This window comes from Artibeus jamaicensis, unplaced genomic scaffold, assembly GCF_021234435.1.
Source record: "Artibeus jamaicensis isolate MK-2021 breed Jamaican fruit bat unplaced genomic scaffold, CSHL_Jam_final contig_3243, whole genome shotgun sequence".
Classification (NCBI taxonomy): Eukaryota; Metazoa; Chordata; class Mammalia; order Chiroptera; family Phyllostomidae; genus Artibeus; species Artibeus jamaicensis.
In genome coordinates, this window is record NW_026521766.1 from 2623148 (window position 1) to 2643072 (window position 19925).

Here is a 19925-nt window from a genome sequence, read left to right on the forward strand (position 1 = left end):
GAGCAAGCCAGAGTTGATGTAGAGAAAGAATGTTTTAGGCAGAGGAAAAGGCAAATGCACAGCACTAAACCGGAACTATATCAGTTTACATGGAAGTGGAAGAGTAAAATGGAGACCAGCGTGTGAGGTTACAAGAATAATGATTATCACTTGTGACTCATGGGGTTTTGCTAGATTTCTTAAACACTACGACAGATGACAGATATTTACACAGATATGTATCCACTAATTTTATTAAAGTTTCTAAGAGCTTGAGTCAATCCACATTCATACCAGGAAATATACATGATACTATTAGTATATAGAAAAACAAGACACAAATAATCGATGTAGCTAGGCTATATTATTTCAGAATTTAGTGCCAGATCTGTATATAAAATATAATGTTCTAAAGACTGTACTTTCAGGAATCATTTCTATAGTTTATTGCTAGAGAAGTTTCTCTGAACGTGTAGAGCACCCGAAACCACCAGGAGGAGGTGCAGTGTTCTCTCCTGAGCGTAAACCCAGCATTTGGTGTTGCTTTTGCAACTGCCAATAGCCATTGATGATTGTTTTTCTCTTCCATTGGAAGAGTAAGAGGGAGAGAATGCAGTCTGAGTGGTTTCTAATATATATATATATATATATATATATATATACACACACACACACATATGTATATGTGTATATATGTATATATATGTATATATATAATGTTCTATAAAATTCATTTGAATGATCAACAGATAAATCATATCTATAAGCTATTTCCCAAAACAACTAAAACTTTTCACAACACACTCACATTACATAATAACTGCATTACCCTATCTTTTAAAAAAATTTTTATTGTTGTTCAATTACAGTTGTCCCAATTGCCCCCTATTGTTCTCCCCTGCCCTTCCCACATCCCCCCCCCTCTGCTCCCTCAGTCATTCCCCACCCTGTTGCCCATGGGTCCTTTATACTTACTCCTTGACTTGACCCTTCCACTTCTTTTCTCCCTTATCCCTCTCCCACCTCCCCTCTGGTCACTGCCAGTTTGTTCCTTGTTTCCATGTCTCTGGTTCTGTTCAGCTCGTTTGTTTATTTTGTTCATCAGATTCCACTTATCACGTGAGATCATATGGTACTTCTCTTTCACCACCTGGCTTATTTCACTTAGCATAATACTCTCCAGGTCCATCCATGATGTGTTGGAGAGTAGGAGCTCCTTTCTTTCTGCTGTATGGTATTGCACTGGATAAATGTACCACAGCTTTTCGATCCACTCATTTACTGATAGGCACTTGGGCTGTTTCCAGTACTTGTCTATTATAAATAATATGGCTATGAACATAGAGGTGCATAGGCTCTTTTGAATTAATGTCTCAGGATTGTTAGGGTTTAATCTCAGCAACAGGGTCACTGGATCAAAAGGCAGTTCCATCTTTAGGTTTTTGACAAAATTCCATACTATTTTCCACAGTGGCTGCACCAGTCTGCATTCCCACCAAAAATGTACAAGGGCTCTTTTCTCCACAACGTCATTGAGTACTTGTTTATTGATTTGGTAATAATGGCCATTCTGACCAGTGTGAAGTGGTATTTAATTGTAGTTTTAATTTGTATTTCTAATGGCTCATGATGTTGAGCATTATTTCACATGTCTATGTGCCCTCTGTGTGTCCTCCCTGGTGAAGTGTCTGTTCAGGTCCTTTGCCCATTTTTTAATTGGATTGTTTGTCTTACTGGTGTGGAGTCATATGAGTTCTTTATATATTTGGGAGATTAAACCCTTATCCATTGTATCATTGGCAAATGTGTTTTTTCATACGGTTGGTCCCTTTTTCACTTTGTCGATATTTTCTTTAGCCATGCAGAAGCTTTTTAATTTGATGTAGTCCCATTTGTGTATTCTTTCTGTTATGTCCCTTGCCCTGGAGGATGTATCCATGAAAATATTGCTGTGTGGGATATCTGAGATTTTCCTGCCTATGTTTTCCTCTAGGAATTTATGGTCTCATGACTTATATTTAAGTCTTTTATCCATCTTGAGTTTATTATGGTGTGTGGTGTAAGTTGGTGGTCTAGTTTTATTTTTTTTTTGGGGGGTGGGGTGGGATGCACCTGTCCAGATCTCCCAACACCACTTACTAAAGAGGCTATTTTTACTCCATTTTATGTTCCTGCCTTATCTTAAAGGATAAATGGGTTTAAAACATAATATACTTTGTTTATTAACATAATTTCTTCATTTCAATAACTTTCTAATTTAATGTAGCAATTATCTTCTTTGAAAATTTAGGCCTCACACTAAAATGTGTTGTGTACCGATATAGTACATGCTTTATGTTAGGAGAATTATAATTTATAATTAGCTCTTGACATGATATGAAGATCTTCTGAAATCCATACTGAAGAAAACCACTTCAGATTTTAATGCAATGTTATTAGAAGTTCTTTCATGTCCTCCATAGTCCATGGTCAAAGATAGAGGAGTGGCGAAAAGCAAAATGATGGGCCAGAGATCCTATACCAGTTGAAGAGATATAGATAACAGTGATTGGACTGATTCATAAGAGAAGTAAACTAATGCTTATTGTAAAAGCTGATTGAGCAGAAACGCAGGCTATAATGACATAAAAGAACTAGAGGGCTGGCTTAATTGATTTACTACAAGATTTCAGTTATTTACTGGAGAATTTAGCTGATTAGAAATGTTAAGTCACAGTTTAGTTATGTTAACATATTGATATATCAGTTTTCCACGATAATTTTTCATTTAGAACTTTCTAAGCAAGAAAATGAGTCTCCATAGTGGACATATATAAAAATAAAGTATGTAACTTATATGCGACACTTTTAAAAAATACCATACTCTTCATGAAGATACAGAGGAAGTATTAGTTATTTACCATATATATTTACCTACTTAATTATATCCTGATTTGATATATAAAGTTTTAACATGATTGGACTTCTTACAGGCACCAAACTAGTAATTTCTACATCTCAAATATCGATTTCCATCTTGTGGATATACATCAAGGGAGTGGTAGTTCAATTACAGTTTTAGATATGGATATTTCTTGTGGGTAATGACATGAATCTTATGCATGCAGGTTTGATTAAAATATTATGCATGCAGGCTGAATTAAAATCAGTATTGTCACTCTTAAAAATTAAAAAGAGGGAAAGTATTACAATTAGAAAATAATGAAATTTCTACCACTTATTTATTTAAAGATTTCAAAGTTAAAAAAAGAATATTTAAAGAAAAATGTTAGCCCTGGCTGGTGTAGCTCAGTGGATTGAGCGCGGGCCTGCGAACCATACGATCGAGGTTCAATTCCCAGTCAGGGCACATGCCTGGGTTGCAGACCAGTTCCCTGCAGGCCAGTTCCCAGCAGGGGATGCACGAAAGGCAACCATACATTGATGTTTCTCTCTCTCTCTCCTTCCCTGCCCCTCTAAAGATAAATAAATAAAATATTAAAAAAATAAAGTAATAAACCTCAACCCTTATCCCACATACATATTAAAAAAAATTTAAAAAAAAGAAAAATGTTATTTTAATATTGTCACAATTTTTCAAATCAGTATTGTAAATAAATAACAAAAATATACTCTAATTTTGAATTGTTTTAATGCATTCTAATTCTCAAAAATTTTCAAATAACTTACTGAGTCTAGTAGCTTCTTTATTCTTGGAACGCATGCAGTAACATATTCCAGAGTAGGCAGGTGGATATTTGCTAAATAATTTAAGTTTAATTTAATTCATCAATAAGTTCATAGGCTCACAAGAAGCAACTAAATGTATACACTTGCGAACCATGTCAGTAATTTAGCACTGGCTTCTTTCCCTTAGGTACATTAAATGCATGCATGTAGTTTTAAGACTTGAAGAAAAAATACCCCTATAAATAAAAAAGAAAATATCCTTTCAACCAAAAAAATATATTGTGCTGTCATGAGCAAGAAAATAATAAACAGGATATTTTTACTCCCTTTGAATGTTTAATATGTTCAATGATTAGGAAACTTCTTTCAGTAATTAATGAGAATCTGTAATTTTTTTCCTGCAGTTTCAGTCTTTCTTTTCGTGGCTATTAGAAAGTGGGATTAGGAGTTCTCTCCAAAGTTTCCCGGCCTGGCCCGTTATGCATTCTTCCTGCAAATATCTGTCAAGAGTTTCATCTGGAGATAGGAAAGTAAGACAGAAAAAAGGATTTAGAATTTCTTAAAAGTGTACAATAGAATAGATGCCTAAGTGTGTGTAAACAGATGCTAATATCATACAAGATGCTAATATTTGCTCTAAGGCTATGAGAACCCATTAGCATGCCTTGCATGTAGACATACATCTGGAGAACAAAAGCAAGAGAAAGCTATGAATTTATGAGAAAAAAACCTGTATTTTTAATGGTAAACAAGTGCTTTGCATCACTCTCATTCAACAAGTTTAATTTATTCATATTATGTGGGTTAGGAACTTTTATCAGTCTGGGTCTAATGAAAAGACAGAAACCAAACAGGAGGCCAAACAACGGAAGTTTAATATAAAGACTTGTTAATTATGATTTAGTGAGTAACTATCTATTGAAAGACAAATTCTGGAGTAATGTGTTTGTTTGCAAATAATGTTTTTACAGCAACATTCTACTGAGGTTATAATTTTCAAGAAGTATTATGTCAAGTACCCCTAGCACTTCTAACGAGAAAAGATATTTTCATGGATAGAGTATTTTAAAATGTCAAAAGAAGTGAATTCAAGTTCTTTTGTTAATATTTTCTTAAGATCTTCTGCAAGTCTCTACATGTGGTATTCTCCTCAAACTTTAAAGTAAATTCTTCTTTTTTTTTCAGGGGGTTGATAAAAATCAAATGAAATAAAGTTGGCAAAGCACTAGCAAAACATAAACTATTAACAAAAGTGAGATTTCATGAACATGGGTGTTCCAAATAGTCATTTAGATATTCCACCAAAACAAGTAAAAGCCCAAAGCCTTCACCTGCCATGTGACAATGAGAAGAATAGCAACAATAACAACTTTAAAGGATTTCTTACCTCTTGATTTGGTAAATGTCCTCCTACCAGCATTCATTCTACAGCAGTTTCATAGAAGAGACACAGATGCAACTAACTTTGCTGATGGAGATAAAGAATAAAAGGAGCTTGTGGGCATAGTGCTGATTTTTCTGGTCCATGTCTGGCTCTGGTCCATTGAAGCTGTGTATGCACACTTTAACAAGCCAGTCTACTTACTTTTCATTCTGCTTTTCTACATGAAAAGGGAGAAATAAATTGTGGTTCTGGGGTATATTAGTTATTGGCATAACACTGTCGGATTAATTTGTTATTTAGCTCTGACTGTGATCGACTTACTGCTGAAAACAGAAGGACTCATAACCATAGTAATTTTTCCCAATCCCTACAGAACCTGTTAGAAGCGCTCAGTGGGTAATGGAAGTCACACACCTAATCAGAGCAGAGTGGGAGAACGAGTCATCTCATTACAATGTGCCATGTTCTTCCTGCTGGCTAATTTTTCAGGTAGTGCTCAAATTTAACTTTATCACTTGCTCATCCAAAGCAAAGCCTTATTTTTAGGTTTTTCGAATTATTTTCAACTTTAAACACTTGTTCACTAATCTTTCTCTCCTCATATTTTCATATTTAGAAATTAAACTTCTTTTGTTAATGCTGTTATAATGTTGTGGCTTTTATTACATTAGAGTTGTTTACTTTTGTTTTAAATTAATGTAATCAACCTTCCTAATAATCACAGAAATATAAATAAGGAGTTATGTAAGTAAATTGTCAAAAGTTTTGTTTTAAACTTCAAAGCACTTATCTCTGACATGGTAATTATTAGTTTACCTTTCATATACAGATGCCATGCTTCAAAACATTTTTTCTGAGAACATTAAACAATAGAGACTATACCACTGTGCTTATGAGACTTCATGGAATTGATATCTGTTAACACTTTTTCAGATACCCTCCATATTTTTAAAATAAAGTATTGAAAATGTTACAGCTAAATATGAGGTTTTCTCTGAATCTACTTCTACTCCCTACCACTCTCCTTTCCCATGTCCTTTCCTCAGAGATGAAATTGCAACAGACGACACACACTGCACAGCACCTAAAATGGTGGCATAGCATCAAAGAAAAATATCCACAATTGTCTGAAATAGATAATAAAATACTATTTCTAACTACTTATTTGAGTCTCACTGATTTTCACTGTATATTTCAGTTAGAAGAAACATTGTAATAGCTTAATCATAGCATAGAATCTTAAAAAATTAGTAAGGTGAAATAGTTATATGAGATTATAATATTTCAGGTATACAACATATACTTTGCTGTTTGTATACAGTACATAGTGTCCACCACTGTAAATTTAGTTATTATCTGACATCATACAATTGATCCCCTTACACAAAAAGTTGCCAATTTGCCAATTTTTTTTAATGCATGCTGATAGGACTATAACAATACAATCTAACAAAATTGTTTCAAATGAAGTTAGACAACTTCATTTGAAGTGCTACTACAGCCATCTTATAGAAAAAAAACAAATGAACTTTTTGGCCGACCCAGCCCAAGCATAAAAGCTATGTGTTTTACACCACAGTTGACTACTATGCAGCAAATAGGAACAAACTGCTAATAGTATATGGATAAATCTAGAAGTCATTGTCATGAGTAAAATCCTCTAGATGTGAGGGATACCTAAAGTAGGAATCTATCTAAATAAATTTATAGAAGTTGAAATTAACTTATTGTGAGCAAATTAGATTATGTTTGCCTGAGGACACAAGGAGAGGAAATGATGGACTGCAAAAAAGACACAAAGAAACTTGTGGTAATGGAACTGTGCTTGACTTTTGCAAGGGATCTATGGTTGTATACAGCTCTCAAAGCTCACTCAATTTATGCACTGTAAAGGGTTATAGTTTGCTGTACATAAAGTACACATCGATAAAATGATAACTACAAACTAAATATGGAAATAGCACATATCTTTTTCAATATCATCTTATTGTTGATATTCCCATTTCCCCATGTGTTTTTATACATCATATCTTCATTATCTTTCAGTTAAAATATTTCTATATTTCTTTGAGATTCTTCCCTTGAATCATATGTTGAAAAATGTTTTACATTCAAATATTTGTATACATCTTAATTTAACTTTTTGTTACTTTATTTTATCAACAATTTGATCAATTGTCATTGATTATTCATTCCTAATTTTTCTTTACTTTTCAAATGTTTTATTTATTTATTTTTGGAAAGAGGGCAAGGGAAGGAGAAAGAAAGGGAGAGAAACATTACTATATGAGACAAATATTGATTGGTTGCTCCTCACATACCCCTACCTACGGACTGGCCCACAGCCCAGGCACGCGCCCAGACCATGAATCAAACTGGTAAACTTTTGGTTTGTGGGAGAACACCCAACCCATGAAGCCACTTCGGTCAGAGCTGATTTTTAATTTTGTTGTTTGATTCAAATGTGGTCAATATTTGTAAAATATCTTATGTGCTTGAAAAGAATGTGTATTCTGCCATTTTGGGGAGCACTGTTCAGTATATATTGATTAGTCCAAATCTGTCATTGCTATTTTTCTTTGACATTCTAATTATTTTTTCCTCTTTTCCATTATTACTTGAAAAGTGCTAAAATCTTCAATATTAATTGTGGATTTCCCTACTTTTAATTCTGTTCAGTTTTGCTTAAATATTTTGAATTAATATTGTTCCTTAATATATTGATTTGTATTACTTTAAAATTACTATCTACTATGCATTATTATTGAGATTACTTGTGGATCTGTTTCTAATGTTTACTTTGTTACTTGACTGCAATTTCTATTCTGTCTTATTGCTCATGCAGAAAGAGAACAGTAGAGAATCAAACAGCATGCAATTGAAACAAGTTGTGAGTTAAAAATATTTTAAAATGCAGTGACACTAAAGAAAATTTAATATGTATTCATAATTAGACAACCCAGAACAAAAAAAGCACTTGAAATAACTAAATATCAAACATGCCATTTTAGAGAACTCCTCTTTAATAAAAATACTAGTATATGTAGGACTTATTAGAAAGTCATAATTATGTGACAGGAAAAGCTATATAGAATGTCAATAGAAAATCAATAATGTATCATAACCGCTTATGTTTTTAAATTTCAAATGTAAACAATAAAACAAAATTTATTCACCTAAATGTAAGAGGGTGCAGCCAGGGGGCTCCCAAAAGAAGGATTTGTAGTGGGATTCAGAACTCAGGGTGTCCAGAAAATATAAAAAATATGGGCTATCCTTACCGCCACAAGTCTGAGCTGGGGGGATGGGATACATGGAAGGGCCACTGAGTTGTTTTGCATAGCAACAGTTTTGCAGACAAACACTAGACGGTCACTTAACATATCTATAACCTTTAATCGGTTTCATAGATATGCTAAATAGCTGTGGTCAGGCTTTGAGCTAGGGAGAAGAAATGACTCCTATTTAAGATGTAACTGGGAGGAAACTCCCCCTCATTACCGAGCTTGCATGAGGGCTTGCAGATGATTGGCTCCATGCCACAGGGCCATGCCTGCTCAGACTCACTACGGCAGCCCAGAAAAGCTGGGAAATACAGGAGTGCTGGCAGGTGTAGCTGATTGTGGGAGGAGTCAGAAATGGGGCTGCAGAGGAAGATTAGCACTGGGATTTAAACCCAGGCAAAGCAGCCCTGACCAGAACCACCACTCAGCTTCAGCAAAGAGTCACCATCCGACTTTGGCAGAGAATCACAATGTGACTTTAGCAAAGAACCATAATGAGGCTTTGGCACAGCATCACCATGTGGCTTTGGCAGGGTAGAATTACGCAGCTTTAGGTCTTCCTCTGCCATACAGCTTAGGAAGCTGGAAAGGGAGATGTAGCGGCAATGTAGAGCTCTCTCTTAGCAGTTCAGAAGAATGCAGGACAAATGCTGCAGGAAGGAAAGGGGTGAAAGGTCTCTTGCTGGTGGGCCATGAAAAGGTTCCATGTGGTTTTGGAATAAGAACTGGAGATCCTAGCCACATAGCTGATGGTGCTGGGAACCGTGGGAGGCCTGCCAGCCAAACACAGATTTCTGGGAAGAACCGAGGGCTGCCTGGGCCATGGACTTCTATTTCTTTTCCTGAGATATGGTACCCTGGACTGGGCAAAGGGGGGAAGTAAGAACTATGTGTGTTTGTAGGTGTTTTAAGGGACTTTGATGAAGACATTAAGTCATTACTCTTAAGTCTGTATAACTTAAATAAATAATTCCTTTCCTTTTCACCAATCTGTAACATGGAGAGCTATAATTCTCTGGTGAGGGGCAAAGTAAACCTAGTACAGGGGATCTTAGGAGAAGGGGGGGTCCATTTGGTAACATTGTGGGACCCCTTTCCCTGGTGGCCAGTCTGGGAAAATCATGGGAGACCTCATGTGCAATAGCTTTAAAGTAATACAACTCCTTGCACATGCTCAGGAAAAGCCCACCAAAACTAGCCAGGAAGGATCCGCCCCGTAATAATAGAGTCCCTCTAGCCCATGAGGTCAATCTCTGCTGGAAGTTGGCCTGCTCCCCTGTTCTCTGCTATAAACTCTGGGTGTTCAGTTCAATTCTTTCTCCAGATCACCAAGAACCTGGTTACCTGTGACATAAATAAAGAAAAATACCACGTTGGGTTTCAGTGTTCTCAATAAAGATATTCAATTATTGAAGAATATCTACAAATACATTCAAGAAAATAAAAGACAAAATAAGAACCGTATTTTATATTCAGTTAAAATGTATTTCAAGTAGAATTGTTAGAGACAAAAATTCTGAAATTCACAGAACAAAAGAAGATTTTTCCTGACCTCCAGTCTAGAAAACTACATAATATGATCTTGAACAAGCCAAGAGATGATGGGGAAAGTAGTGCAAATAGAAGGAATATATTCCATTTATTTTTATGAAATAAAACTAGGAAATAATAGCAAAACCTTACAAAGGTAAACACTGTTGTCATTATTATACAAATTTTAAAGGCCTCAGAAAGTATATGAGTTATGTTTTATTAACCATTTCCACTCTTCAGATGAAGGAGTTGAAACAAAATAAGTCGAATACCTTGTTCTCACACACATTGAGCAAAAAAACCTTGAATTCCAAGCCAGGAAGTGTGACTCCAGGAATAATATTCTTAATTGCTATTTCTTACATTCTCTCAATTCTAATGGGTGGAATGAAGGGCCTGGAAGATTTCTCACTTGTTGAGTGCCACAAGTAACATAAATTTACCCAAGTTGTAAAATTTTGTTATTTCTCTTGGGTTATGGAGTTGTTTTTCATTTCAGTAGGATCTCAGTACATGTTTTTTAATCAATCTTTGGCCTTGCAGCAGTTACTTTACTTCCTTCACTTTTTCTTTGGTGTTTCAGTAACTTCTATTTTAGATCTCTGAACAAAAATAATTAAAAAGTACCACAAGGGGGACTTCTGCCAAGATGGAGGTGTAGGTGGAAGCACTGCATCTTCTCACACAACTAAGTTTAAAAACAACACAGTTTTAACAACAAAAATGCAGCCAAACCACAGAAAATTGAACTTAACGGAAGTTTTACAACAATGCACCCTTCAGCCAAACCGGTAAGAGGGGCAGAGCCAGCAGCAGAGCAGGGTTGGGCAGGAAAGATCCACCCGACCGACCTAGGTGCATGACCCGGGTGCGCCGGCAGCCGTGGGCAGATCCCAGGTGTGGAGAAGCGGGCGGACCCAGTGAGGGAGCAAGGCATTGGACCCACTGAGGGTGCAAGGTGGTGGACCCACTGAGGGCTGATCGCGGTCACACATTCGTGCACAGATAAACCGGTGAAGGAGCTAGCAGTGAGACAGACCATGCAGGCCACAGGGGTGGGAAGCAGCAGAGGGGACCGCCATTGTCCCTCTCTGACCCCACCCCCACATACAGCATCACAAACCAGTGACCTGGGTAGCCCCACCCTGGTGAGTATCTAAGGCTCTGCTCCTAATACGTAACAGGCACAAACAGATCAAAACATGGCTCAAGAACAACTCAGAGCCCCAGAGCCAATAACTCTAAGTGATGAAGAAATAGCCAAACTTTCAGATGCACAGTTCAAAACACTGGTGATTAGGATGCTCACAGAACTGGTTGATTTTAGTCACAAATTAGAGGAACAAATGAAGGCTAAACTGATTGAAATGAATGGAAATACACAGGAAACCAATAGTAATGGAAAGGAAACTGGGATTCAAATCAAAGGAGTGGACCAGAAGGAGGGAAAAAATGACCAAACAGAAAAATATGAAGAAACTAGAATTAAAAAAAGTGAGGAGAGGCTTAGGAACCTTCAGGACATCTTTAAATGCTCCAACATCCGAATTATAGGGATACCAGAAGGGGAAGAGGAACAGCCATGAGTGGAAAACTTATTTGAACAAATAATAAAGGAGAACTTCCCCAATCTGGCAAAGGACATAGACTTCCAGGAATCTCAGAGAGTCCCAAAGAACTTGGACCCAAGAAGAAACACACCAAGGCACATCATAATTACATTAGCCAAGATTAAAATGAAGGATAGAATTCTAGAAGCAGCAAGAGATAAGGGGACAGTCACCTACAAAGGACTTCCCATCAGACTGTCAGCTGATTTCTCAAAAGACACCTTACAGGCAAGAAGGGGCTGGAAAGAAGTATTCCAAGTCATGAAATCCAAACACCTACATCCAAGATTGATCTATCCAGCAAAGCTTTCATTTAGAATGGAAGGGCAGATAAAGTGCTTCTCAGATAAGATCAAATTCAAGGAGTTCATCATCACCAAGCCCTTATTATATGAAATGTTAAAGGGACTTACCTAAGAAAAAGAAGATAAAAAAGAAACAGTGAAAGGACAGCAAACTCACAGTTATCAACAACCACACCTAAAATAAAAGCAAACTAAGAGGACAGCTAGATCGGGAATAAAACCATAGAAATGAAGATCATATGGAGGTTTAGCAACAGGGGAGTTGGAGAAGGAGAAGGGGGGATAAGGTACAGAAAATAAGTAGCATAGATGGTAGGTAGAAAATAGATAGGGGGGAGGGCAAGCATAGTATGGGAAATACAGAATCTAAAGAACATGAGACGTGGTTATAAACTAAAGGGGGGAATGGTGGGGGAGGGGTGTGCAGGGTGGAGGGGAATGAAGGGGGAAATAGAACAACTGTAATGGCATAATTAATAAAATATATATTTTAAAAAAAGGAACCACAAGGAACAAAAATACTATTCTTGTCAAATTATTCAGCAAGCATTCATTGACCATCTACTGTGTGAGAGTCTGGATTGCTTCCAGTGGACCAAATAGACCAAATTTCTGCTTTCATAATGCTTATATTCTGGAGGTAGAATACAAATAATAAATATTAGGGTAATAAATAAAACATAACATGATAAAAGAAGAGTGTTATGGACATGATATAGAACAGTGCAAAGAGGACTGGGAATATAGGATAATGAGCTACATTTGCAAAATAAATAAGGTGAGCATAGACCTCATTTTGAAGGTAATTTTTGATCAAAGACATGAAGGAAGTGTAGAAGAAGGTGACTTAGATATAGGGGCAAAATTTATTCCAGCCAGAGAAACCAGCAGTAAAATGTTTCTCGCAAAGGAGCATACCTAGAAGATTCAAGTGTGATGATCAGTATAGATAGGGGTAATAATAAGAAGGTTGGTAAGCATCACAGAGTTAAGAACCAGTGCTCAGTGGGTCTTTCAGGCTGTGTAAGGATTTTAGATTCCACTCTAAAAGAAGCAAGTAGCCATCAGGTCATTTTGAGTAGAGATGTAATCTGACTAATTTTTTAACAAGATCATCTGGCTCCTAGATTGAAAATAGATTCTAAGAAGGCAAGCATTAAAGTAGGAAAAACATTTAGAAGGCTATCACAATAAATTATTAAAAGGGTAATTTTAGCTTGACAGGGAAGTAGCATTAAAATTCTTAATATTTCTTAGACACCATTTTCTATAGAATAAGATAGCTAATCTATCATGCTCATAAATATTTTTTAATTTGTTCAATTGCTTTTGCAAAATACCGACTAAATTGTTTTTAAACTAAAGATTTTATTTAAAAATTTTTCTGTTTTTTGTATCCGAAGAGCACACGTGTACTTTTTTATTTTAAACTGACTACTAGTAGTGTATTGTAGCACATCTGTTTAGATTCTACTTTGTTTCATGTGATAATTTTTTTTGTATTCATTAAGCTCATAAAGACAAAATTATTATTTTATCAATTTCTTTTCTGTAAAAGTATTTCTAATTGTTCAATTTTCTTGTATCATTTTAAATACTTTTACTAACACCATGATTAATATATCTATATGATAGTGAACTCAATATATTTTTCACAGAACTTCACCATTAAATATAGAGTAAAACATAATTTCCAAAGTAGCACAGTTTTGGTAAATGTAGGTTATGTTTAATATATCCATGTTTTAAGAATCCAAAACACTATAATATGTACATATATGTGCATGTATATATGTATGTACTTATCTGTATGTGTATATAGTTTGAGTTACTGTATTCTCTGAAAATAATTCTATATTGTATATAAATATTTAATAAATTTTTTTCTCTCTGGTTTTAACACACACATATACCCACCAATATATTTGTGAATTATTGTTTCACAAGGTGGGAGATGATGATGGCTGGGATGGGGGGGGAAATGGAGACAACTGTACTTGAACAACAATAAAAATAAATAAACACATAAAAAGGGAAAAAGGAAATTTAAAAAAAGAAAAAAACATAATCAAGCATAAAAGTAATTTGCCATTTTAAACTAAAGTCAGTAACTTAGAAAAAAAAAAAGAAACCACATTCATTCAGACTGGTAAAAGGGGTGGAAATGTGGAACGGGTTGGTCCCTCAACTTCGTGTGGGACCTCTCCCTAGCCCAGGGTTTCAGTGCTAGGGAGATAAATCCCCATAACTTCTTGCTGCTGTGACTTACTCAGAGTTACTCCTTCTGAGCCTCAGCACTGGGTAGCAACTTGAAAGGTACCAGTGGCATATAAGAAGGACTGAAAGGTCTGACATCAAGGCAAGAGCTGAAGGGCAGCTTTCTCCCAGACAGAAAGGTGGCTAGAGGCCATTGTCTCTTTTCTGAATCCTCCCCCAACACAGCCATGGAACTAGCAGGGAGGTGCCATGTCTGGAACTACATCAACCTGGACAACACCATTGGCCCCACCCTGGAGATCCCCTGAGACTCTGTGTCACCCAAGTTAAGGGCCCACAGAAGCTGTTAACAGTGAGTTTTCCATAGGAATGGTTGATCTTGGCTCATGCTTTACAACTTCCTAAATCCTTTCAAGCAACTGTTGGCCTCAGTGAACCCCAGACCCCATACCTCTTACTAGGTGGTCCCTGCCCAGCACTAGCAGTGGCCATACTAGATTCACTGCTTGGGCTTTGCCTGGGAATCTCCAAGCCCAGCACAAGTGGTAGCCATCGAATATTGCTTTGTAGCTCAGGCAAGGTGACTCAGGGAGGAACAAGATGGGGGAAGATCTTGGCCTCTATTACCAGGAAACCCGAGTCTGCACACCTAATAGAAAGCTACAGATTATGTCAGAGCACCACCAACCTGACCTGCACATTTGGTCCTCCTCAGAGGACAAAATTTGGTGTTCAGTGGTCACACAAGTTCTTATAGCCCAGTGACCTGGGTGAATCTCTCCCACTGACCTGCCAACAACAATCAAGACTCAGTTACAAGAGGAGGTGTACTCAGCCCACATGAAGGTGCACCTCAAGTACCGAGCTTGGGTGATAGAAGAGGATACCTACTGGATACCTACTACATTAGGCCACACTACCAAGACAGGGAGTCATCACAGCTTTATCTAATATATAGAAAGAAACACAGGAGGCTGCCAAAATTAGGAAACAAAGAAACCTGGCCTAAATGGACTAACAGATCAAAAATCCAGAAAAAGAACTAAACAGAATGGAGATAAGCAATCTATCAGATGCAAAGTTCAAAACACTCATTATAAAGATGCTCAAGGAGCTTAGGGAGGACCTCAATAGCACAAAAAGATCCAGTCAGAAATGAAGAATACACAAATTTAAAAAAAAGAACAATTTACATGGAAATAACCATAGAATGGATGAAACTGAGAATCAACCAATTATTTGGAACCCAAGGAAGCAAAAAACAACAGATCAGAACAGCAAGAAGAAAAAACAATTCAATAAAATGAAGAAAGTGTAAACTGACTCTGGGAAAACTTTAAGCATTCCAATACTTGCATCATAGTGGGCCAGAAGGAAAAGAGAAAGAGCAAGAAATTGGAACTCTATTTGAAAAAAAAATAATGAAAGCAAACTTCCCTAATATGGTGAAGGAAATACAGAAAAAAATCCAGGAAGGACAGAGAGTCCCAAAAAAGATGGATGCAAAAAGAATCGTACCAAGACACATCATAATTAAAATGCCAAAGGTTAAAGATAAAAAGAGAATTTTAAAAGCAGCAAGAGAAAAGAAATTAGTTACGTACAGAGGGGTTCTCATAAGACTGTCAGCTGATTTCTCAAAAGGAACTTTGCAGGCTAGAAGTGATTGGCAAGAAATATTTAAAGACATGACAAGCATGGACCTATAGCCAGATTGTTTTACCCAGCAAAACTATTATTTAGAATGGAAGGGCAGATAAAGAACTTCCCAGATAAGAAAAACTAAAGGATTTCATCATCACCAAACTGTTATTATATGAAATGTTAAAGGGACTTATTTAAGAAAGAGAAGTAGATCAAAGCTATGAACAATGAAAAGGTAATAAATGCATATCTATCAAAAACTGAGTCTAAAAAACAAACTAAGCAAACAAGAAGAATGGAGACAATCAGGGACATGGAAAGCATTTCATTGGTTGCAGTATGGGAGGAGGTGTGGGGGAATGTGTGAAGAGGTGAGGAGATTAATAAATACAAATAGCTAGTTACAGAATGGCCATGGGGATGTAAAGTACAGTATAGGGAATGGAGCAGCCAAAGAACTATATGCATGACCATGGACATGGACAATGTCGCAAGGATTGCTGAGTGAGAGGGGGTGCTGGGTGAAGGAGGGAAAGGGGAAAAATTGAGACAACTATAATAACATAATTAATACAATATACTTTTAAAATATTTTATTTATCTTTAGAGAGGAAGGGAAGGAGAGAGGGAAATATCAATGTATGGTTGCCTCTTGTGCATCTCTGCTGGGAACTGGCCTGCAACCCAGGCATGTGCCCTGACTGGGAATTGAACCATGATCCTCTGGTTCACAGGTCCACATCAATCCACTGCGCTATACTAGCGAGGACACAATATACTTTTAAAAATGATTTCATGGAGGAGTGATTTTATCTCTGCATTATATAAATAATAAATATGAAATGTTATATACTTTATAGCTGAAAAAGGCATATTTTAGCAAGAATACCATTAAAGTGATTTACTAAATTTTATTGTACTCCTTAAATAATTACTTATTTATCCAAATTTTCCTCTTTTTATTGTTTAATTACTTAATATATGTGAAGCAATCCCTTGTGCTGGTAAAGATAAAGGTGCATAAATAAGAAAGAAGAAAAATTTTTAAAATATTTACTACATTTCATTAATTGATTGCCGTATGACTTTGCAAAAACTATATTATGAAAATAAATGAACAACCTTAGGTGTGTATATTATTAAACTGGAATCAGATAAGATAAGTAACAAAAGGAAACAAATCATAAAATTAGTGAATGGCACAATAGAAATTTGAATCCATATATGCTCTCAGGGAATATATAAATATTATTATCATTATAGTTATTAACTCCTACATACTAGCTATGTTAATCGTCTTACATATCTTCCTTCATTTGCTACTTAAGCAATCTTAGGTATAAGGCCATTATGTCCGTATTATAGGTGAAATGCTTGGGTCTTAAAGAATCAGGTAATTTATTGCATAAACTTGAGTTTGGACTTATACTCATATTTCCCTGAGGAAAAATTATTTGATACTGAATTTCATGACTAATAACTCAAATATTTTACACTCTAGAATGTGAGAAATTTCATATGGGTAGTTTGTTTACCGTAGTTCAGAGGAGGAATTTCTCTGCTCAGGTTTAATATTAAGTGATAGCATACATTACTTTGAAGATGCTGAAAGATAATTAAGATATAGCAAACTTATATAGTGGCCTGAACATATTGAAACTATTGGAGGAGGATAATCAAAGCAATCACATATTATGAAATTATGAATATGCTTTATGAACTTAGACATTTATGTAGAAAAGTTAGCTAAATGACCCTGCTTAATTTCAGTAACGTAGTAGCATGAGCAACCAGCTATATTTTAACAAAAAAGAAATGTATAATTGTAGTTAAAAAATATTGGATAAAGTTAGGGTCAAATGATTTATAGAGGGTGTTATGATACTTTGCTGTTATCACATTATGTCTTTAAAAAAATAATAGTGTACGTGGAAGTTTAACTTATGTTAAGGGCAAATACAGTCTGGGAGAAATAAGGAAATGTTTCCCTGATATTCATGATTGAATCGTTCATAAATTAGAAAACAAAATCTATTATCTAAACATCTTTGCTTCTCAATTTTTCAGTTTTCCAAATCATACCTACATTTACCTGGTCACTTTCATACAGCACCTTTACAGATCAGGAGGCAGTGCAGACCATTTGGGTATGTTGTTATTCATATCTCAGTGTGTATAGTAGGATTTTTTTAGGATAATGGCTTGAAAAATTGAGAACTGAGGTAATAATTAGCAGGTTGAAGAGAAGGGATTGGTATATTTTGAACATTCCCTTGAAGAAAAATGCACCCTTTAATTAGAGTAACTATAGCATTCTCAAGGTAATGTAGATTGAAATTTTAAGCCATGGTACAAGACTTTATGTAACTGATTAATAATTATGATATAATTATTAAATATTTTTGGAGAATAGGGACAAAGGTATAGGCAGAGTAAACTATCATAAGACATTTCTCCTTAATCATCAGAAGCTAGAACTCAGTGAACAAAAGGAGGCCAGAGCCACCAGGTAACTCGCATGTGAGAGAACCCCTGAAAGTCCAGGCCAAAGACAAAGAGCAAGGGAAACATACCCTGAATGTTATAGAGTTGAGGTACGTTCAATATACAAAACACTTAGATCTGAAAACCTTACATGTGGTTGTTGTAAAAGATTATTGAACAACTATGGTTGGACTTCAGCTGCTCTTTTGTTATACTTCACCCCCAACCCTTGCATCAGCTCTTCTCTCCTGAAAGCTGAGCTCCATAGCATGAAACTTCCTTTTCAAAAGTGGGACTAATGCCCCCGCTCCTCAGCACGATGCTAAGGCCACACTCACTGGCTGGCTATGGGGATGGGCCATAAATGGACTTACTTAGTCTACATTACACAGCTTTCAGATTTGTGGACAACAGCTTCCTTATTTGTAAATATAAATTAATAATAATACCCAACTTTCAGATTTATTTGAAATTGTGGCCAGGATTGAATTAATGTGGGGATAATTCACTAAAATGCAATTGGTATTAAAATTATTCTTAGTATTTTTAAAGCTATTATGTACAAGGAGGCATCACCTGAAATTTTGATCATGGGAATTGAACTAATTTTTGTCTAAAGAAAATAATTATTTTGAAAATATTTTTATATTCACTACATTTGAATAGCATTAGTACTCAATATTCTAGGTGAGTTTAATTACTTAGGTTAATCAGCTAGTAAAATGGAAGAGATATTAAAAGTTAGAGTATCAGGGTTCTGAATAAAGATGAGTCTATCAATGAAACTGAGAAAGGAAGTGGAAGTGGTTGTATTGTGAATGTAAAAACTGTTCAATGCGAGAGTCACGTAGAACCAAAGGTTTTTATAACAATGTTTTTTTCTAACATACTATAGTTTAAACTTTGAGCTTGTGGTTTAAATTATCTTTTAAGTATATTAAAGTGTGTCATTTTGAGAAAATTAGTGCGCCCTGACTATCTGTAATCGCTGCTTATCTAGTGAATAGGAAACAGAGAGCTAAGTAAGATTCCATATTTCACAGACAATGAGGATGCATTTTGTTGTCTATAAAGGGCAAATATGGTCTGCTAAATGTCTTCATGATCTGAAACGGTATTAAAAATCTATAAAAGGCCTAGAAAAATACTGCATGTGGCATGCTCAAAATGGCTAACTCCTGATGTGCATTTGAGGTAATATTTTCTTAGGATGGGACTTAAAAATTATTGCTTACCTAAGGAACTTTTGGAAGAAATTCCAGAATCTTCAATGGCAAAGATAAATATTTTTCTCACATGAGAAAATTTCAACCAGTTATGTATGGTCTTCTCCCACTGTGTATTCCTTTTGGCACAACCATTTTCTTTTCTTCACTGAAGCACTTTATTTTATGGTATTTATATAGTTACAAATTATTCTCTTGTTTAAGCAGTACACAGACACTATAAACACATTGCCAAAGAAAGAATAGTGACAGGAATAATAAAGTAAAACAAATAACATATATGAATGCTAAATAAAGAATAGTAAAAGATAGCTCTGGCTGGTGTAGCTCAGTGGATTGAATGCAAGCTGTGAATCAGGGGGATCGCAGGTTCTATTCCTGGTCAGGGCACATGTCTGGGTTTCAAGCCAGGTCCCTGGTGGGGAGCACATGAGAGGCAACCACACACTGGTGTTTCTATTTATCTTTCTCTTTCTCCTTCCCTTCCTCTCTCTCTAAAAATAAATAAATAAAATCTTTTTAAAAAGTGACTGATTAAAAAAATAGAATCGTAAAAGATATAAAAGAGCAAATATTTTGACTGAGAATTA

The 19925-nt window shown here is 35.7% G+C and overlaps 1 non-coding gene across 1 annotated transcript; it reads left to right on the forward strand.

Annotated features, from left to right (window-relative positions):
- Positions 1-391: 391 nt before the first annotated feature.
- Positions 392-605, forward strand: LOC128627148 (small nucleolar RNA U3). Its single transcript, XR_008391263.1, has one exon. It is a non-coding gene; the product is annotated as a small nucleolar RNA U3 (small nucleolar RNA).
- Positions 606-19925: the final 19320 nt, after the last annotated feature.